We start from the raw sequence: 22,721 nt of genomic DNA, 5'->3' as shown, positions 1-22,721 counted from the left end.
AAATAAATAAATATTGGTTTATGCGACAACAATCCGCAAATTGCATACATACCAGATAAATGCCCACCAAAACACACTGGATTGAGTTCTGGTGGTTTCCAGAATTTGGCTTTCGTGAGGCTTGCTGCTATCCAGAGGTGTGAGATCCGGTTAATCCAGGGACCCTGAATGTTTTATTTTATTTTATTTCATTTGAATATTTGTTTACTGCAGGCCCAACCCAGAGAGTCGCAGAGCAACTTACAAGGTTCAAAGGTTGAACACATGGGAGGTGAAACCAAAGTTCCAATATGTTTTGAGCAGAGGTCGGAAGATTAGGATAGTCAAGTGATAGCAGGGTAGATGGAGGGGAATGGTTATGTGTGGCGAAACAGATATGTTTGAGGCTCTTTCTGAAAGTGGTGATGAAGGGTGCAGTGCAGATGTGATGTGGTGGGGTGTTCCATGCAGTGGGTGCCCATTGGGGAAATGTTTGCTTTCGTGTGCATATTATTTTGCAGAGTGAAATGTGTAGAAGATACTGGCTTGCAGGAGGGCACCTGTGCACTTGAAGAGTCTAGTAAGGAGAGCATTACCCTAGTCCAGATTGGACAGAACCAGTGCCTGGACTGTGGAGCAGAACTCTTCATGGGAAGGTGTAGTTGTGCAGTGCATGTTTTGGTGACAGCAGCTCTGTGGTGTGTGAAGGAAAGGTGGGGGTTGAAGGAGAAGTCAAGGGATTTCACAGGTGTGGAGAGGGATATGTTTGGGTTGTCTGTGGTGAGTTATTGTATCCAGGGGTTGAGATTGGGTAGGTTCCTGGGAAAAGAGATGAGGAGATATTCATTTTTTGAATGGTCAGCCCCTATACCAAGGACCCCATCAGCTTATCATGTTGTGTTCCTCAGGGTTCACCTTCATCCACCTTCTGGTTTAATGCCTATATTTAACCCACGGCATGCTTTTTCCACAAAATTAATCTGCAGTGCCATTTGTATGCAGATGACACTCAAATTACTGTCAAAGTCTCAGGCCCTTTTGAGAGCTTCATCCGCCTTCCCCTTGTTGAAGTCCTCTCCAATGTGCATGCATGGTTGACTAGTAATGGATTACAACTGAACCCCACAAAAACAGAGATCTCCTGTTACGTCCTAGACATATGCTCAAAGACCTGCAACTGGTCAATAAAACCCCTACAGCCAACAGGTCTCTATACCCCTACAACTTATCAGCCTCCCTTTCTCTTATGTATTTAGGGTCTATGCACTTAGCGGTCATTTGGAAAACGAGCCTTTTGCTGTCAAACCAGATCAGCAAAGTCTCCAGAGCAGATTTCTCTCAACATTGGCATCTCTTGTTCTGTTCATCCAAAAGGAGGATCTTGCTTCTTTGGTTAGCACACGCAAAAACTTGTTCCTTGACTATCGTAATGAACTTTATGTTGGCCTCCCGAATCACCTTGAACTAGAATGCGGTGGTGCGCCTCCTATTTTGTCTCCCAAAGTCGTCTGCTATCTACAATTAACAATGGGAACTTTATTGACTTCCTATTCATCAAATGATACGTTTCAAAATAATGTGTCTGATTTTTAAATGTGCATAATACTTGGTTCTACCATATCTCACTTCCCTTCTTAATTCGTATCAGCCATCAAGAAATCTAAGGTTAGCTAGGGACAGTCTGCTTCTCAATACGCATTCACACTGCCTCTCTAAAGGTGATAGACAATGTTCTGTTGCTTTTCACATTATGGAACACACTGCACATTGATATACCAACAGAAGGGTTCTTGGCATTTTTCCGAAAAAAGAAAATATGCACCTGTTTTGTTGATCTTCGCTCCCCTTTACTACCTGGCAATGTACTTGTTTTGTTATATCATCTGCGCACAGGCCTCCATGTATGTCGGGATATACACTATATAGCTGTTTCAAACTGAAACTTGAGCTTGAGGAAGCAGGTGGCCATGTAGGTGGTGATGGTGGAGGGACAGCTCTTGAGGGTGGGGAGTTGTGAAGAGGATAAGATTTGAAAGTATATTCACACAATGTCTGGGCATTGGTGGAAATGGAAGTTGGATTTGGTAAGTGTCTATCCAGGGTATTTTATATCTATATCTGGTATGAGAGACGTACTTCTTCTCTCATACCAGACTGTCTGGCTGCAATTCAGGAATGATGTGCTGCCAATGATCTCTGCCTTCATGCCAGTAATACTGAAATCTTCCTCATTAGGACACTTGTTCCCTCCTTTACTCTCTCTCTCACCGCCCATTCTGGGCCCTCTTTCTGCTCCTTCCTGTGAGGCTAAGAACCTTAGTGTCATCTTCGACTCCACCCTCTCCTTCTCTCCTTACATCTCTGAAGTCTCTAAGAAGTCAAATTATCAGCTGTACCTTCTCAGAGGTTTTTTCTCACCTTCCCCCAGAAGCTCACTGTCTCCAAAGCTCTGGTCCTCTCTAGTCTGGACTATTGCAAGAGCCTGTTTCTAAATCTTCCTGCCTCTACTCTTCGACCTTTACAACTTATCCAGAACAACACTACGATACTTGTCCATGGCCTAAAGCCCAGGGATCGTATCTCTCCAGCTCTGAAATCTCTTCACTGGCTCCCAGTGGCTGCAAGGATCAACTTCAAGACCCTCTGCATCATCTACAATGCTTTCTGGGGCTTCAGACCACTCTACCTCCAACTTATTCTTTCAAAACATCTTGCTTCTGAAGCTCTCCGCTCATCCACTTCCAACTCTCTGAGGGTCAGACGCTTCTCCAAGCAGAACGTTGGGGGCAGTTCTATCTCCTCAGCTGGGGCCTCCCTCTGCCACAGCCTCCCTGCCTCTCTCAGACTTGACCAGAACCACCTCCAGTTGCGGAAGCAACTCAAGACCTTCCTTTTCGCTTCCGTTTTCTCTCTCCCTCTATCCTGCTGATGCACCTGACTGTTCCGTGCACTGGTCACCTGGTCACACTCTGAACTGGGGCCCAGGCTCCTGCATGTACAGTTGCCACCACACTGCCTCCATGCTCCCCAGCCGTTAAGGGTCTGTATCTGCAACCCTACGGTCCCTTTTCTCTGCACTTACGAGCCATCTGCTGGCTGCATTTGTGAGTTAAATGCACTTCCCCCTGGCCCCCCGGCACTTCTTCCCTTCCCTCTTCCCCGCACTTGCGCGATCTGAATTGCACAAGGCCTAGTAAAATTGCTATTTTTTCCTCCCTTTGTTTCCCCATCCTTGTATAAAAACACTTGTGTACAGGCGCATTATAAATGCCACATATCATATACATAGGTTGACGAGTGGAGACAGGGAAGAGCCTTGTGAGACCCCAAACCTGACTAGGGTGGGATTGATTGATAAGGGGGTATGTAAACATAGTGTATTCTGTCAGGGAGGGAGGAGGTGAACCAGATAAGGACGGTTCCTGAGAGTTGCATTCTGTGGGATAGGATGTTCACTAGAATGGTGTGCTCGTTGGTGGAAAGATTTTCTTTTTTGCCCCTTTCGCTCCAAAGATTTCTATAGGATACTCTTTCTTTTGCTTATTTTGATCCCTATCCTGAATTTTTGGAGGTAGGTAAAGCCTGATTTACCTCCCTTGCCTGTTTTGCTCATTCTTATAGGGAAACTGACTATTCCCTTAGACTGTCAGCACTGAGAGGCTATGTCTCTATTTATGAATGTTTACAGTGAAGTACAATTAGGATACTTAGTATCCTTATATATTTTTACAGAATGGCTTTTTGGTTACTTTTACAATATGGCCAAGACTTGCTGGTGGCAGCTGTGATAATGTTATGTTTTTCTGAGGTTTTACTCATGCACTTTTGCATTTACCGCGATTGGCTACCAAAGGTGGCTAGCACCTTAAGATAGCTGTGGCAAGAGTTTTTTCACTTTTTCTTTGAGCACATTGTTCTTTGGCCTTCTTCCTGATTTCTTACGTCAGGAAATACCTTATATGAAAAATCTCTTTCCCGGGGAAAGCTGTGGCTTTTGTGGGCTAAGGAGCATTGTGTGGGTGTGCCAGTGGACGGGTCTGGAACCATCTAGTCCCAACCACATATTTGGTGCCTGAAAGTCTTTTGCTGGGAAGGTATGGTGATTGGATAGCCATTGGCTGTTTGAATGGAGTAGACCCTTACAAATGGTGGGCTTGCTCCCAGCTTGAATCTTGGAAAACAGGAGGATTCCTGCAACTGTTCATCAGATCATCTTTGGAACCAAGACTGCTACGAAGATGAGAAACCTGCTGACAACACAAGGACAACCCCTGCCACTGACCAGCATCCAGTGTTGTTCCAGGTAAGCCATGCTATTCTGTCTAAAGAAGGCCTTTGTTGGTGCTACAACCCCTGGACCAGTGGGAACAACCAGTCGTGGCCCCTGCTCAAGAATCCGTGCCTGCTGAGCCTTCGGAAGTGTCCCTGGATCAACTAGTGGACTGGCCAGCTCTCTCCTGGGCTACCTTGCTACAAGCCCTCATCAATCTGAGTAGGGCCTTGAAACTTAGCAGATCTTCATCTTCTGGCACAAGTTGCCTGCTCCTGCATTTTCAGCTGTCTCACTCTAAAGGAAGCTGTGCTTGCGGCTGCTCTTGTGTTGGCCACTGTAAGGTCACCTATTGCCACCTGACCTTGGTGACCTTCATTGCATCTTGTGTTCTTCGTGCCCCTGAGGTGTCCCGTGGCCATCTCTCCTGCAGAATATTTCAGTTGTCTCTGTTAAGGCTTTCAACTGGAAGCTGTCTGGAACCGATTCCTAAGTACTGTGACCCACCAAATCTAAATCCTGTGAAACAAAGTATCTCTTCTGTCTAAATGTCTAGACGACCCTCGCTGTATGAAAAAAGACAGAAGAACAATACTGGGACCAACTCTTGACCTTCAAACCAGGGTATCTGGGAGACTCTGGGACAGGGGGTTAAGTCTATATACCTGCTGCTTCCCCCCTGACTACCATAGCGTAACTACGGTGTACAGTCCTGACCCTAACTCACTCGGACCTGACCTTTGGTGGTGGAACCTGGATTAAGGATCCTAGCCTAAACCTATCCTAGTGTGTTGGATTGAGTTGAGTACTCAACTGAACTTTACTTTGAACTTTTATCTAACTTTGGCAAGGAACTCTTTATTATAACCACTGACAATGAAAATCTATATATAAACCTACCTGAAGAAGTATATACTTTGGAACTGGTGACTTCAGGGCATAATGGTTGGATGTTCCAAGATTGAGGGCATGCTGTTTTGTGTTGATTCTATAGGGTTCTGCCTATTTGAAATACTCACCTGGGTTGCACTGGTAATTGATTCATATGCAGTTCTATTTCTCCTAAGGGTGGGTGTGTGTATATGTTTCATAGAGGTTTGTGTGGCAATTTTCTCCTTCAATTTGTATTGGCTTACTGTGTAAACTAATGGCCTAATACATATTTGTATTTTCATGTACTTACTGCCTAACTTGGATTAATGGTGTTGCACTTTGTGGACTCATTGTAGCCCTAGACCACTCTCACACCCTTCCTGAGACTAAGGCTTGACCGCTCTGCTGCCTCACCTTTATTGGGTTTGGCTAACCTCTCAGTGTCTATCTTGTTCACCATAATAGGGGTGTCTCCAAAAATCCTCCCACCAGGGCTGATTTTGGATATCCATCTAAACAGTGTTGAAGGCTGCAGAGAAGTTGAGGAGTACAAGTAGTGCTATGTGTCCTTTATCAGTGATGTTGCGGAGGTCATCGAGGATGTGAAGCCTAGCAATCTCAGTGCTGTGTCTAGGTTGAATTCCAGATTGGAAGGAGTTGAGGAGGTTTGTGGTGATGTGTTGTTGCAGTTGGGTAGTGACTAATGTGAGAAGCCTGAGATTATCCTAACTCCTACTCCCCTAGATCCTACTCTCGGGTGGCCAGGGAAAGGCTACCACTTTTGGATCCTCACCATGGGGGTGGAGAAGAAAGGGAGGATTGTCTGGGTGGAGGGTCCTTGGGGATTTGGAGTGGAGTGCCCACAGGCGAGACATGGTATCCCCCTTTCCCTAATGAAGACCAACATAACCCTCCCCCAGCCTCATTTCCCCACATTTTACATCTGACAGTCTTGGGGCGAGGAAGAGGCAACTGAGAGGATTGAACACTAAAACCTAATTTCACTACTATGGTACTGGAATGAAGAAGATGCCTGCAGAGTACTTTGAAGGTCAGGCATGTCCCTCTAACTATAGTCAGGCAAGCTCAATTGAGAGTGCACACCTGCAACCTGTCAAGTGGTTGCAGGTGTAAGAAGGGAGACCAAAGTGCTGTATGATGCATATTGAATACCGAACTGAATGAAAACTTGAAGTAAAGTTAAATGATGCATATTGTATCCTGAATAGAATGAAATCTCAAAGCAAAGTTAAATCACGCACATTGAATGCCAAACTGAATGAATACTTGAAACCAAGCTAAAGTACATAGATTCTGTAGCAATCTGAATGAACCTTTATGGACAAATCTAATAGCTGATGAAAGCCAAAAGGAAAGTGCCCATTTGAAAGCAACCCACAGAAAAAGAGTACAAGTGTGAAAGAGTGTGACAGAAAGGTGGGGGAGACATAGGACCACTTCAAAGTGAACTTTATGAATGGAAACAGTGTGGCAAGGCCAAAGACTGGCATGAGATGTGTGACACATGATGGCAAAGCCAAGAGGCTGTCCAGGGGAAGCCGGGAGAGTGCGAACTTGCATACAAAGCCAAGAGGCTGCCAAAGAGAAGCTAAGTGAATATGAATCTGTACACAGGGGCAAATACTGAACAACCTTTGTGGGCTGAAGAGCCTAGGGTTCCTGGTTGCGTGACCTGTGATCAGTGGACCGTGTGGTCTGACAACGGCGCCTAGACCACGGAGCCCTGAATTGTGAAAGCCAAAGGCATTGTGAAACAAACTAAGGAGACGCACTGTTCATGTACTGTCAAGTTTGCCTGGAGTTGTGTTAAGCATTGAAAGACTGAGATCAGTATCAGTTACTACATTGAAGTCTTGGGGAAGGGAACCCTGAGATTTGGTGAACTGCAAATGCTGTGTTGAGGATGGAGCCTCAAGACCCCTTTTCTTTTGAACTCTGCTGCCTTGAACTTGAGGAAGGGAACCCCAAGGAATGTATGGAACTTGTGATTGAACTTGGGAGAGATAACCTTGAGACTTTTGTGGAACTTTCTTGAACTTGGCAAAGGGGAGCTGAAGAAGAAGTTAAGAGCTGAAGAAGCTCGGAACCTTAGGTTGATCACCATTTCTTTGATTATTGACATCTCTACACATTGTTTAGCTTTAGTTGTGAGGGCAAGGATAAGTTTTGGACACAGACAGACTTTTAAGTTGAACTCTTTGACTCAGTCTTTCCTTAGCTTCATTCAGGTAGGGAAATCCCACCTTAGCATTGGGCAAGTTAGGCCTTCCACCATCCTGACTTTTGCTTTAATAAACCATTTTATTTTGAACTTTGAATCTGTTGTCTGTGTCTTGCTTCATGATACCTTCACACTAAGCGTTCCATAATTCTGGCAATGTATTGGAGGAAAGTAATGGGTTAGTAGTTTTCCGGGGGTGTGGGGTTGAGACATTTTATTTTGAGGTGCAGTGGCAGGAGTTAATGATGTTGAGCAAGCGCGGAGAGAGGGTGGCGATGCCAATCGGTGTGGCTTGAGGTGGGCCAGCATCATCCAGGAAGAGTACAGGTTTTGTTTAGCCAATGAGGTTGTCCGCGTCAATGAGGTGGAAGGTGTGCCATGTGTGGAATGTTTGGGAGTGCGAGTGAGAGAGCAGAGCGGAAGGCTTGCCTTTTGTTGTGTATTTTAGAGTTGAAGTAGTCCATGAGGGAGTTGCATACTGGGGTGAATTAGGTTTGGAAAGGGATTTGATGGTGTTTATTAGTTTTTGTGTGTGATATGTGGCGGACTACAGTTACTGGAGTAAGTTGGTGCCATTGGCTCTGGGTAAGGCTGTCTTGTATTTTTTGCGGCGTGGTTGAGAGAGTTGCTTGTGGCGGGGCGGGGCTTCCTTGCACAGGCTCTTTTTAGGCATCTGGATTTCTGCTTGATAGCGAGGAGGGAACTGTTGAGCCATGGCTTATGGTCATAGTTATGTTTTTTGTGTGATTTAAGGGGGAAATATTGTCAAGTGCTTGTGTGATTATGGTGTCGTAATTGTTGAGAAGAGTGGAGGGTTGTTTGTATTGGGAGTCAGGGGTATGAGTGGTGCTAAGGCTGTGTCTATGATGTGATTTGTTTGTCTGGCTGTGAATAAAAGGTTTGTGTGTGTCAGATGGGGTGATATTGTGGGGTAAAGTGAGCGTAGAGAGGATTGTAAAGTGGTCAGACCATGACACACCAATTCGATTTTCCATAGAGACATGATTTTTTTTCTTGAAATCAAAATGCAAGGGTGCTGCCAGCTATGTGTGTGAAGTAGGTGATACATTGTGTGAGGTCATAGGGGGAGAGTGGAGTTAGGAAATTGTTCAGTATGGTATTGGTTTCTGGATGGGAGATACCAGGGTTGAAATCGCCAAAGGTAGATATTGATGCAAGTAGAGAAGTGGTTGTTAGTTGTGAAGTCAGTCCAGTTAGTCTGGAGGTTGGGATTGTGTTTTGGGGGCCGTAAATGAGGTGGATAAAGATGGGGTGTGGTTGTGATGGAGGGGACCAGGTGAGAAAGAGCTTTGGAGGAAGTGTATGGGAGTTTAGGGGGTGTGGGGTTGTTAAGTGTGAGTATATCTTTGTATTTGCCACTACCTTGTTTGTGTGGGCGGTCTCTGTGCTAGAAGACATTGGGCCTCATTACGACCTTGGCGGAGGTCCATGGCGCTATTGGCACCATGGACCATGGTGCTAAGTTGCCAACTCCGCCATGGGGGTTGGCGGACTTACCGCCCCATTCCGACCTTGGCGGGGCGGTAAGTCCCCAATCCCCATTTACCCTTCCCCATTCCCATTTTTGCCCCATAGGGCATAATGGGAGTGGGGAAGGCGTTAATTACGCCACCGTAAATTACGGTGGCGTAATTAACATCAAGGTCCCTTAGCGCCATGGATTTTTACACCTGCTAAAAGCAGGTGTTAGATCCGCCATGGCGCTAAGGGATCTCGTACTCAGGCGGTAAGGGTCGGCGATGTTTACGCTGGCGTAAACCCCTTACCGCCTGGGTCGTAATGAGGCCCATAGTGTTGTGCAAGCATATCAGGGAAAATAGGTATGTGATGGGCTTTGAGCCATTTATTTATGTATTTGTATGCATTTATTATTTGTATAGCGCCAACCATACAAGCTCTTCGGCATAAGGGCGCTCAACAAAAAACGAACGAATACACACAACAGACACACATCCATCAAACCTGTACAGAAAGACCTTTGGATTGACCAATTTAATCCCAATGTAATTAGCCAAAAAGGTCAGTTTCCAGAGCTTGTTTAAACAAGGCTAGAGAGCAGTAGCCCCTCAAATCTGCAGGCAGAGTGCTCTAGAGCTTGGGCGCTGCTACAACAAAGGCACATTGACTCACTAAGGTTAGTTTGGCTCTTGGCACAGACAGCAAATTGATCAAATTGGACCTCAGTGTTCTTCATATGGGTAACCACAAGACCCTTTCAAATAGGTAGCTTGGACCATTGACAAATAGGCAGTTATGCATAAGGGTAAGAAGTCTGAAAGAAATCCTTGCTCCGGCAGGTAACTAGTAGAGTGACCGCCTAGCATCAGGGATATGATCTCTTCTGCTTAAACCTTCAATCACCCGTACAGCGCTATTCTGGATTACCTGTACTTGAGCTATTTCTCCCCTGTTTATTCCATATAGCAAGCTTCGACAATAGTCCAGCTTAGCTCCAATGATTGCTCTTGCCAGCGACGAGCAACAGTTCTTGGTCAAGATGGGTCAAATTTGGACCAGCAGCATGCTGGCGTGGATAATATGTTAATCACATGGTTCTTCATGCTCAGCTCTGAATCTAAGTAAACCACGAAGGGTTTTACTTTCTCCAGCGTGGTAATAGTGCATCCAGCTATAACAAAGTTCCTATATTCACATCCTAGATTTTTGATTCAACTAGCTGTACCAACTAACATTAATTCTATTTTAAAATCATTCAAGGTGTAGCCGTTGCAAGCCATCTACTGTTGGATATAGAAATAGACCGCACTGATGATTTTAGTATCCTTGCCGTAATCCCCGGACATTGCAATAGGGCACTTAGTGTCATCGGTGTAGTTGGTATATGTGATGTCCTTAGTATCCAATAGCTCAAAGAGAAGCTTTGTGAAGATGTTATATAGAATAGGAGATATGCAAGCTCACTGTGCTACCCATTATGGCACCTTAACAGCTTCTGCTCCACCTGCACCATGAAACACCCTGGCTGAATGATCAGACAGAAAGGATTTCACCCATTTTGCTGCTGAGAGTGAGACATTTGCAGAGTTTAGTAATCTATCAAGAAAGATGGTATGGTCCACTAGGTCAAAAGAAGCTAACAAGTCCAATAGCATTAGTAAGACAATCCCACCCTTGTTCATACTTTGCAGGATGTTGGCTTTCAAATCTAACATAGCTGTTTCATTGCTATGCGCTGGTCTAAATCCAGACTGACACTTACTCAAGATGCTTTGGTTGGCAAGGTGTTCCAGGACCTGAAGATATGCAGCATGATCTACTATCTTCAGCAATAATAATTGGTCTATAGTTCATGGCAATATTAGGATCTAAGATAGGCTTTTTTAGTAGCATCCAAGCTTGTTTTGATAAGATCTGGCACATATATCTCCGAGGAAAGGGGTAAATGATAAACTTTGAGATAAGCGGGACCAATGATGATGCACAAGCCTTGACCAAGATTGCTGGACAGTCATCAACCTTTAGAGGCGATTGGTTTGAGCAGTGAGATTACATCTGCAACCTCCACTTTGGTTACTGATCTAAATCCAAAAGGTTCCAATATGCGGTTGGGCCTAGTAGTGAGGGATAGAGCCAGATTTGTTCCTCTTCTGGCAATCCAATGTCTGCAGTCAGTTTAAGAGTTTCCCTGATGCTCTCCCTAATATTCTGCACCTTATTGACATTGCGTGCTGAATGGACATGCACTATGCTCAATCTTTAAATAGTTTTGCCTCACGAGCCACCACATTTTCTAATTTTCCTAAGATTTGATAGAGTTTGCAGGTGTTAGACTCTGCATTTTTGATGCATGTATGATAATCTGATTTCTTTGCTTCGATAATCGAGTGATTATATTTTTTAGCTGCAATAGCATATGCTTCCCTGTTCTCCTGCGTTTTAGCCTTGGTCCAAGTACTATGAGCCTTGCATTTAATTATTTTCAGGTCGTGCACCTCCAGTGAATACCAGGGTTTGGACTTTTCACTGGCAGGATACGAGTTTTAAGTGGAGCAATTTGATCAATGGTGGCCTTGGACATCGAAGTCTGATATGCCAATGCCAAATCACTGGAAGTCTCATAACCATACAGATTACGGGGCAATAAGTGGCTTTATGGCTTCTGCTGTCAACGAGCGAGCATTCCGAGAAACTATGGTAATGGTAGGTGGTCTGTACTTCTTTACACGTGCAGATGTACTAATCTCAAAATGGATGAAACTATGGTCAGACCAAGGACATGGCAAGATGTCTAGTCCCTCAATTTCAGTGTTAGAACTGGCTAACCAATGAGGAATATTCAGTGCTTTAAGTGGGGTAAGAAATTGAGGGGGGGGCCTCGTTTGGGGGCGTGGCTTTCATTGTGGGCGTGGCTTAAAAGTGCACAAATCATAGTAAGGTGTGCAAACAAATATATAAATGTATGTGAGCATTTATATGTTTGTATGCGTACTACTATGGTGTGTGTACTTTTCAAGCCATATTTTATAAACATAGCAATGTTACATATTTCTATGTTTATAAAAGGTGGCTTGAAAAGTGCACAAACCATAGTAAGTTACGCACACTTGTGTGCTTACCTTACTATGGTTTGTGTACTTTTCAAGCCACCTTTTATAAACATAGATATTTGTAACATGTCTCTATGTTTCTAAAAGATGGCTTGACACGTAAACAATTCAAGGCATCTTTTATGAAGCGTTGATGACGGATAAAACAAACCGCAAGGTGGCTTTGTCCGTCGACAAAGCTTTATAAAAGATGCCTTGAATTGTGCACGTTTCAAGCCGTCTTTTATAAACATAGAAATATCTCTACCTTTATAAAAGATGGCTTGAAACGTACACAGTTCAAGGCATCTTTTATAAAACTTTGCCGACGGAGAAAGCACCTCGGGCTCTGTGATCTATCTGCTCAGAGCACATAGATCACTGAGCCCGAGGCGTCTTTCACCCTCTGCGACCCCACGGGCTCCGTGATTTAATCTGCATATTAGATCACGGAGCCCGCAGGGGTCAGTGACCTGGGGAGGGAAAACAAAGGGACAGTAACTTCCTCTGATGACCCTGATGAGGGGTCATCAGAGGGAGTTACACTAACTGACAGAAGTGCCGCCAGCCTCAGCGTCGCTCTGGCTGGCTGGCACTTCTGTCAGCTTGGCCGACATAATGACGGGCGCATCTCCCGTCGCGGCTGCGGCGGGATAATGCATCCCACCAATGTTGTGTGGGACGGGGGGCCCCGGCTCAGCCCCACTTTCTGGAGACTGCCGGGGCCCAGCCCCGGCAGGCCCCGGCCCACTTAAAGCACTGGGAATATTCCCCTTAATATGAGTTGGCTCCCGAATCTGTTGGCAAAACCTTAAATCCACAAGAGATGATTCAGTAGATAGCACTGTAGAATCCTCAATGTTAGATAACCAGTGATTGAATTCACCTGAGAGGATGAATTTAGAGGTAGGTTTAAATATCAGAAGCAACATTGCCAAAAGTTGGTCATGAAAATCAACCATGTGTATGGGAGGTCTGCAGAGTAGTATCAGGTTAATAGTGGTGTTCGGGTCCGTTTGTATTTTGACATGGGTGACTTCACAGCATAAGGGCCTTGTGTCTCAACCTCATGGACATCAAGTGATGACCTAATAATCAGAGCAATTCCCCCCTTGTGCTGCCATTGCTATCTGCACAAACAACATTGAACCCTGCGGTAACAGCCAAAGCAAGTGACGGGCCAGCAGCATTGTGGAACCATGTTTCTGAGATGGCAAAAATCCCATGAATCTGCAAAATCTGTGGCATGCTTAACTAAAGAACGTGTGTTAAGCAGCACACACTTAATAAGTATTTGATTTGTCTTAATACATGAAGACAGGCTGGACACATGTAAAGAACATGCATAGACACATGGATAGAAACTCCATGGATAAATAGAGACCTAGTATACTTGTCACTCGTCTAGACTCAGGATGGGAAGTGGCAACAAAATTTGTGTTCTTACCAAAACATGCTAGCGACGTTCCAATAACACCCATGCGGGCTTCTTCAACATCCTGACATAATCACTCAAGCCAGAACAAACAAACTGCAGAAAGGAAAAGTTACCTGTGTGCATCAGAGTTCCCTCTCGAATTGCCAAATGGCCAGATACAAACCGGCACAACCCGGCTAAAATGCACCAGCACTAACCATCCTGTAACCTAGAAAAACAGCTGTGGGTGGCGCTGGGAACTGTAGTTCCAAGCAAGTCAATTAAATATGCAAGGGCTCCTGGGTGGGACCCTATTCTGCCCAGGAGGGTTCTATGGTCAATGAACAAATGAACAGGGTCAGTCTTGCCTATTCAATAATCCCAAGAGTATCGTTAATATAACATAATAGACAAACCTTTTTTCAATAAATGTTTATTTTCAAAATTGGAGACCTACTGGTCTAATAGCACACAAAATACACATAACATTTCATTGATGGCTGAACATGAACCAAATGCATGGTGTTGTAAGACATACATATTTGAGAAATTTTGGCTCACATTTTTAGTATGCATCGACTTAAAATAATATGGTACCTACTGTTGTAAAAGGAGACAACAACAGGGGTCACAACAGTTAATACAATTTCTAGACACAGTGTTGGAACAATAGTAAACAGTGTTGACTAATGATACAGGGGGTGGAGTATGAAAAGTCTGCACTGGTGTGTTTCAGCCCTCACAGGCTACTGTATGGGCCAATCTTGCACAGGCATTCATCAGGACGGAACAACTTGTGGAAAGGCTTAGCCACAGCGTGTTTATGAATTTGCAATGGCTAGACAGTGTGTCCACACTAGTTGCTGCCACTGACAGTCGAGGACCCGTCTATGATTAATGGGCAGGAACCCTGTCGGGGTGCCTGTAAGGTTTAAAGCCGTCACAGAGTTCGGATGAATTATGTCCCTGTGCATGGAAAAAAAATGTTAAAAAAATGATTTATACCTCAGCGTCACCTTGTCTCTTGATCAGGTGGTACATGCACAACTGGTGTCTGGTTGGCGGCATTGTGAATCACAGCTGATTTTCGACACACTAGGGATATTCGTGTCTGTAGGAAAGGAAGGCATGACCAAGTTTGTGCTCATCCAATCCATACACGCATAATAGTTGTGCCATATACAATCGATTAAGATATAATGCGTGGATTTATGGCAGCGTAATTACCTTGGTTGCACTTGCCTCTGTTTTCAGGAAGCAGACGGCACCATGCTTGAACGGCAGGTATGGACAGGTAAGTCCTAAACCGCGGTAGGATTCCACCTCGTGGGTATCTGTAACAGACGATCAAAGGTGCTATATATACAAGCGGTCGCCATGACTACGAACCTTTTCCATGCAGCCAGACAGCCGCGCGGCTCAGCCTCCAGTATCACAATGCTAGAGGTAAGCGATCATCCGGCAGGCGCAATCTTGGGCTACTATAGGACCCACTCACTGTAACACTGCATCTTTGATCATCTGTTACAGATACCCATGAGGTAGGATCCTAATGCGGTTTAGGACTTTCCATACCCGGCGTTCACGCATGGTGCCGTCCGCTTCCTGAAAACAGAGACAGTGCAACCAAGGTAATTACGCTGCCATAAATCCACATATTATATTCTTAATCGATGGTGTATGGCACAACTATGATGCGTGTATGATGCGTGTATGGATTGGATGAGCACAAACTTGGTCATGCCTTCCTTTCCTACAGACACAAATATCCTCAGCGAGTCGAAAATCAGATGTGATTCACAGTGCCACCAACCAAACACCAGTTGTGCATATACCACCTGATCAAAAGACAAGGGGCCTCATTCCGACCCAGGCGGTAAGGGGTTTACGGCAGCGTAAACAGCGCCGACCCTTACCGCCTGATTCCGAGGTCCCTTAGCGCCATGGAGGATTTAACACCTGCTTTTAGCAGGTGTTAAAATCCATGGCGCTAAGGGACCTTGTTGTTAATTACGCCACCGTAATTTACGGTGGCGTAATTAACGCCTTCCCCACTCCCATTATGCCCTATGGGGCAAAAATGGGAATGGGGAAGGGTAAATGTGGATTGGGGACTTACCGCCCCGCCAACCTCGGAATGGGGCGGTAAGTCCGCCAACCACCATGGCGTAAACGTAGTTTACGCCATGGTGGTAAAGGTACGACCCAGGCGGTAACTTACCGCCTGGGTCGGAATGAGGCCCAAGGTGATGCTGAGGTATAAATATTTTTTTTTAAATCATTTTTCCATGCACAGGTACATAATTTTTCCGAACTCTGTGATGGCACCCAGATATTTAAAATTATTTTTTTTTAAACCTTACAGGCACCCCGACAGGGTTCCTGCCTGTTAATCATAGACAGGTCCTCGACCGTCAGCGGCAGCAACTAGTGCGGACACACTGACTAGCCATTGCAAATTCATAAAAACGCTGTGGCTTGCACAGGTAAGCCATTATTGATACACAACATGGCATGATAAAATTATGATACCATTATCGATCGTTGTAGACAACCTCTGATAAAGGCTTTAATCTTATAGATTGGACTTCAACAGTTGAAAGTATGAAGTCCCGTAATGAGGACATCTAATACGCTATAGATTTCCTTCCTTCCCCTTCCAATTCTTGAACCGTGCAGAGTTATTCGTTACAACACGCTAATAAAAATTAAGCATTCATTGATTTTACAGAGAAATAATGATACTTTCTTGCCTATTCTACAACTTTGAAATACTGAAACTGCCCCATGCTTTTCATTTTGTAGGCAGCACACACACTGAACAGGCCTTTCCACAAGTCTTTCCGTCCTGATGAAGGCCCGTGCAAGATAGGCCCATACAGTAGCCTGTGTCGGCCGAAACACACCTGTGTAGACTTTTCATACTCCACCCCCTGTGTCATTTGTCAACACTGTTTACTATTGTTCCAACACTGTGGGCTTCATTACACGGTAGGCGGGGAGCCATGGCGCTGTTAGCGCCATGGCTCATGCCGGTAAAATACCGGCACCGCCTTGGCGGAAAGGGGATTTACCGCCCCATTCCAAGGTTGGAGGGGCGGTAAATCCCCCTTCCGCCATTTCCCTTCCCCATTCCCATTTATGCCCCATAGGGCTCTATGGGAATGGGGAAGGCGCTAATTACGGCAGCGCAATTTTGCGGTGCCGTAATTAGCTCCGAGGTCCCTTAGCGGGTTGGATTTTAACGCCTGCAAAAAGCAGGCGTTAAATCCCCCAACCCGCAAAGGGACCTCGTAGTAAGGCGGTAGGGATTTACCGGTACCAGTATTTTACCGGTACCGGTAAATCCCTACCGCCATCCGTGTAATGAGGCCCTGTGCCTAGAAATTGTATTAACTGTTGTGACCCCTGTTGTTGTCTTCTTTTACAACAGTAGGTACCCTATTATTTTAAGTCAATGTGTACTAAAAATATGAGTCAAAATTTCTCAAATATGTATGTCTTACAACACCATGCATTTGGTTCTTGTTCAGCCTTCAATTAAATGTTCTGTGTATTTTGTGTGCTATTAGACCAGTACGTCTCCACTTATTAATATAAACATTTATTGAGAAAAGGTTTATCTACTATGTTATGTTAATGATACTCTTGGGATAATCAAATAGGCAAGATTGACCCTGTTCATGTTCCACACAAGTCAGACAAACTGAAAAAGTCCATGTATCAAAAAGCTTTTGTGAGCTTGGCCCTCATAAATACTTTGTTGTGATTCACTGCATACGAAATTGTATCTGAATCCGGCAGTATTACTAGATTCTACTCTTTAAATGGCAGTCCTAAATGGCCGTTCTTCAATGGCAATTCTTAAATGGCAGTTCTAATCAACAAAATTCCACTGTTCTTAAACAATTCCATGATCACCACATCAGAGCGACAATGATCAATTATATAATCCCCATAAAGCACAGCCATGCAATGCGAGCAGAACTAACATAAAACTTCTAACCTTGGCAGCGCGTATAAGCCCTGGCACAAACTGGCTAAAATGCACTGGCGAGACCGCGCCTGTTGCATAGAGAAATAGCCATCAGTGGCACTGGGATCAATGATCTAATCTGCATAATACACCACCGTGCAATGCAAGCAGAACTAACATAAAGCTTCTCTGATAGAAATTGGCTTCAATAATATTAGGACATGTACAAACGCTATGTCAATGTTCATGTCAAGTAATAAGGAAGATTTGTTATATGATGTTTTTATTATGCAAGAGCAGCACCGAGAGGAAGGTGCCTGATAAAAACTGCATAAACCCAATATAGATGCATAGAATGTTTTTATTCTCAGTGAAGTTGGCTTTTAGTAGATCATCTATTGGAGTCTGAATGTTCACGATTAATTGTTATGTTTTTAATTATGTTGACAATGCATGTTAATCCAAATAAATATTTACCTACCTACCTGATAGAAAGAGGATGTCTGGGGAGTGTGTGTCAGTTAATTGATTTCTTGAGTCTGTGTAGGTGCAGAGAGATGGCTGAGCAGACTGTACACGTATGTTAATAGTGGTTTGGGTGGATTTCTGTGTTGTAGTTTAATTTGAATGTTGTTGGTGTGCATTGTTTGATTCATGTTTTGGGCAACAATTCTCAAACAGGGTCTAACAGGGGATAACGAATCAGGCAGAGAAGAGATATTTGAGGAAGCCCTTAGCTCTGTCTGTTCTTAACAGGGGATAACAGTAGTAAAATAATGAAGCAGAGCAAATATAGTTGCAGAATTCCTTAGCTCTGTCTTCCATTTACTCTGGATACCCGGGTGAATGGACACCCTAAAGAAAGTGCGTACATTGTCAACGTAACCCAGATGTAACCCAGAAGTAGTTCAGCAGATACAAACAGGGAGCAGGAAACCAGTCCTCTTTTGCCAATGAAATCATCAACAGCAAGATTACAGGATGCAGGTAAGGAGCTGAAGGGAGAGCTGCAAAGTAAGCATCAGGCTGCAAATTGGCACCCCTAAGGGGGGAACAATCTACCCCTACCGGCGCTGGGCACTTCATGCTTCATGCAGAACTCATAGCTTCACTCACAAGTCAACTATGGCATAAGGGGGCAGGGGTAATATGGCCTACCCTGGCCTGGTGCTCACTTTCTCTACTTGCTCTGACACCCCCAGTCCACTGACCTTCGAGCACCTCACGACTACGTCTACTCGATCCCCATTGCCCAGGAACCACCCTTGAGTGCGTACATACCCTGCTCCTCTACATGACCTAAATCTTGAACCAGAGTAATCACTGGAAGGGTGATAATGGTGATACTTTTGATCTAGCCCGGCATCGGCTTTCAAAACACCTGAATAACCAGGCCTGGGCTACAGATGTGTGGCATGGTGCCGTATGGGCATTTCTGCCGGCAAGGTGGTGAGGTGTCAAGGTACATCTTGTTAACTCAAATACCACATTTCCTAGTCAACTATATGCCTTAATGTGAGTACATGTTTAAGACATGTCTTTATTAGACCATAAACTGCACAAAGATTTGTATAGGATAGAGTTTCAAAGCGTTTTCTATTATTTGCTTTGATAAATTAACATAACGTTTTCCGAGTTTTTAGGGTTGCGGGTAAGGAATATTTAGAAAGTGGAAGTGCTCAACTGTTGTGTAACTTGAAGATCAATTGTTCAAAGGAGTGTTTGTTTTTGTGGACCCTCAATTTCTAATTTGGTTTTTCAAGACCCAGAGTATCGGCTGCACACAACTAAAATTTTCCCTTTAAGTTATCGAGATTGCCTATCTAGATTGCTCGAAAGTGAGGGACATTTGCTCTTCAGACCGAAGATCCAGAATGTCGTAGGCACTATCCTATCATTCATTGACTATCTCACCTTGACCCGCCGAGGAGTACCCAGGATTCATAAAGGCTGCACAGAGATGAGGAGGGCAAGAAGTAATCACAAATCTAGGCCATACTTTATCTCAGTAGGGAAGAACATTCAGGGTGAAGTTGGATAGAGTGCTATAGGCTTTTGGCCCATGGGGCATTCCAAAAGGTAAACTTCCTACTGTTTTTCTAGAGGGCGTAATTCCTTAAGTATGGAATCAGCCAGACAGTCTTGGATTATAGTAATCTCTACAACTATTGGGTATTCCTCAATGTTGCAATCCGTTAACCTCCTTTTATATAAGGGTATCGGCATTAAGTTTCTAAAGGGTGTCTAAAGGATTCTTGTTAGACCAGATACATATTTAATTCTCTTTAGGAAGTTAGGATTCACATTTCTACGGATCAATATGAGGAGTCCATGCTAAACAGAAAGCAAACTCTGTACCACTGCATTGATATTCATTGCAATATAATCAATGCATCAAAGCGATGACCCGTCTAATCGTTCATTCTTCTTCAGGTAATCATAAAATCCACTGAGGAGTTCTTGGGATACTGTATTTATAGAAACCACCTAATATCAACTTGGGTTTGCCTAGGAACAGGGGCTTGTCTCCTTGCAAGTCACATTAAGAGAAAGTCAGCGCACCATAGTTGGCTTTAAAATATTTTCACTCCTTGACCACTTCTTGTAAAAGGATCTCAAGAATTGTAATCATAAGAAATACAGTGTCTGGATAAAAAAGAAAGCTTTTGTTGTTCTTTGTATCTCAAATTCCCAGATTTAGTCTGGCATGCTGTGCCGGCTCTTTTATCATAATTCTCATGAAATACTGTATTTCAGATGTATAATCCATAAAACGCTAGAAAATGCTCGCAAAACATTTTAAATAGATTTAGTCACAATGTACAGCATTTCAGAGCATAGCACCCAAGCTCACTGAATCTGTATATGAAACATTACATTTTCCTCAATCTTAAAATGTTCGTTTTCTCAAATAAAGTGTTTTTCTCAAGAAACATAATGTATCGATAAATCCTTGAGCATAAATAAATGTGAAAAGTTCAAAGCCAATTGCCTAGAGTAAAGGTCTTACTAAGCACTGTTTGTGATTTACAAAGTGCGCCACAAAAAAAATCTATTTGAAGTGATGTTTCCATCTGACCAGAGCCGCAACGGCACATCAATCCACTAATGTCTTACTGTCCCACGTACCACTTAAAGATGCCAATGGTAAAAGACCCAGCTCAAAGTGGGTTCAATTTTTCTGGTGCTTCGGGTCATGGGCAAAAAGGCTTTTACCATGATTATTTTCAAAGTGAATTATTTCCCTGTCTTCACATTGATCTAAAGAAATCCTAGTAATTAATTTCCTGCTATTCGATGGTACACTCTATGGACTATCCAACCTTTGAGTGTGTCCTAATTCAGGCAGGTCAAGCTTCATATAACTCAACTAAGGTATTGTATTCATTCCAGTACAGTGCACCACACAAATGGATTGGGCTAATAGGGCCTTATCATGTGTTCAACCAGAGAGCCAACACTCTAGGGGTAGGCATGGCAATGTAAGAAAAATAACTATATGTTAATTTCTTTGTAATTGGTGAAATCAGCTTGCTCCCAAAATCTAGTGGCAAATCACGAAAGCCCTACTGTTTTTGCTTTATAAATATTTAATATATTTAATATATGTCCCACCGGGACAATCCTTGGTAAAAACCTGAAGATACCACTACTTATTTATTATATTTTCAAATAAATGTTTATCAATCTGGTCATTCCAGGTTAACGTTTCTTTGAACTGTAATACAAGATAGTCAGAGGTGGTACAATGATCAAGCATCTGTCCATTAAATATGTCCCTTTACACTTAATTCTTGACATATTCATTGCCATTACAGAGAATTTCTTTGTGTTCTCCATAAGGTCATGTGAGGACATGCAGGCAGTGTAAAATGATACCAACTTTTGCAGCGCTACGATTTGTATTTGTATTTATTATATTTATAGTGCGCACCAGGCCCTTGGGCATCCTGGCACGTAATTTAGTTACCACGTGTTAAAGGCAAACGGAACATTATAAAATTACACTTTAAGTTTACAAAATACAATATACAAATTACACTTTAGATTACAGTTATATACATAATGCAGTTGCAGGGTGAGCAGAAGATGATAACCTATGTACATGAAATGAGGCAGGTGGCCACTACAGGTGGCAGGTGGCTAGCGCATGGGGGTGGTTGGCTCGTAGATGATGGGTCTTGGGTGGTTAGCCAAGCTTTGGCCATGTTTTTGAATCTGTGGAAGGAGGGTTCAGCTCTAAGCAAGTTAGGGAGTGAATTCCAAAGTTTAGCCGCCATTACAGGGAAGCTGGCTCTGCCTGATCTTTGAAGGTTGAAGCGTGGTATAGAAAGGCAGTTGGTCTGAGCAGTTCTGCGGGGTCTGTTAGTGTTGTGGAGGGCAAATCTGTTGGCTAAGAAGCAGGGTGCTTGGTTCAAAAGGCACATGTGAGTGAGGGCAAGTGCTTTCAGTGTGATTCGTTGAGGGACCGATAGCCAGCGTAGATTACGTCTGGCGTCTGAAATGTGTTGGTTCCTAGGGATGTTGAGTGCTGCTCTAATGGCATTATTTTGGATGATTTGTAGCTTATTTAGGTTACAACGGTTGGTGCCCAAATAAAGGGAATTACAATAGTCCATTTTTGACAAAACTAGCAACCTGGCAAGTGTGACACAATTAGCTGGAGATAGGAAGGGGCGGCTGGCTGTAATGATCTTACAAGTGTATGCCGCTGAAGAAGAGACTGCATTAGTTTGTCTGACCAAGGAGAGAATCGAGTCGATGTAAATCCCTAGCGTTTTAGTGTCTTAGAGGCTTTGATTATGTTACCGTCAATGATGAAAGATTGGAACGCAGGGGCCAGTTTGGATAGTTTTTGAGGAGAGAGGAGAATAAGGAGCTCTGTCTTCTCGTCATTCAGACAGAGTCCGTGCTGCGCCATCCAGGCTTGGATGACTTGGTAGATGGCATTCACAGAAAGAGAGTCAGAGGCGTAATCTCCTGAGATTGGAATGAGTATCTGGGTGTCATCAGCATAATTGGTATATATGACACCCAGATAGTCCAAAATATCAAATAGTGGTTTTGTGAACACGTTGTACAATGTGGGAGAGACACAAGAATCTTGAGGTGCCCCGCAGGTGACGGGTGAGGGTGATGCTGCTGCTAGGGGGGAAAAGACACGCATTGATCTGTTATCCAGGAATGAACTGATCCAGGCATTGGCTTTTTCAGAGAAGTGAGCAGCTAGTTTAAGGTGTCGACACAGTATTTGATGATTGACGAGATCAAAAGCTGCAGAGAGATCAAGAAGAAGTAGTAAAGCAAGTTTACCCTTATCTCTTAAATCTTCAATCTGAGTTTTGAGGTCGATAAGGGCAGTTTCGGTTCCGTGTCGCGGCTGAAACCCAGAATGC

At 43.9% G+C, this 22,721-nt stretch overlaps 1 protein-coding gene across 2 annotated transcripts in view; it reads right to left on the bottom strand.

Moving 5' to 3' along the window:
- The window catches only part of ADGRV1 (adhesion G protein-coupled receptor V1), a 2,479,945-nt gene that overhangs the window by 1,529,071 nt on the left and 928,153 nt on the right, over positions 1-22,721 (bottom strand). The gene's annotated exons all lie outside the window — the stretch shown is intronic.

This window comes from Ambystoma mexicanum, chromosome 6p (genome assembly GCF_040938575.1).
Source record: "Ambystoma mexicanum isolate Mex_15411 chromosome 6p, UKY_AmexF1_1, whole genome shotgun sequence".
NCBI classification, from domain to species: domain Eukaryota; kingdom Metazoa; phylum Chordata; class Amphibia; order Caudata; family Ambystomatidae; genus Ambystoma; species Ambystoma mexicanum.
The sequence above is the reverse complement of the archived record's forward strand: the minus strand, read 5'-3'. Positions and strand labels throughout refer to the sequence as shown.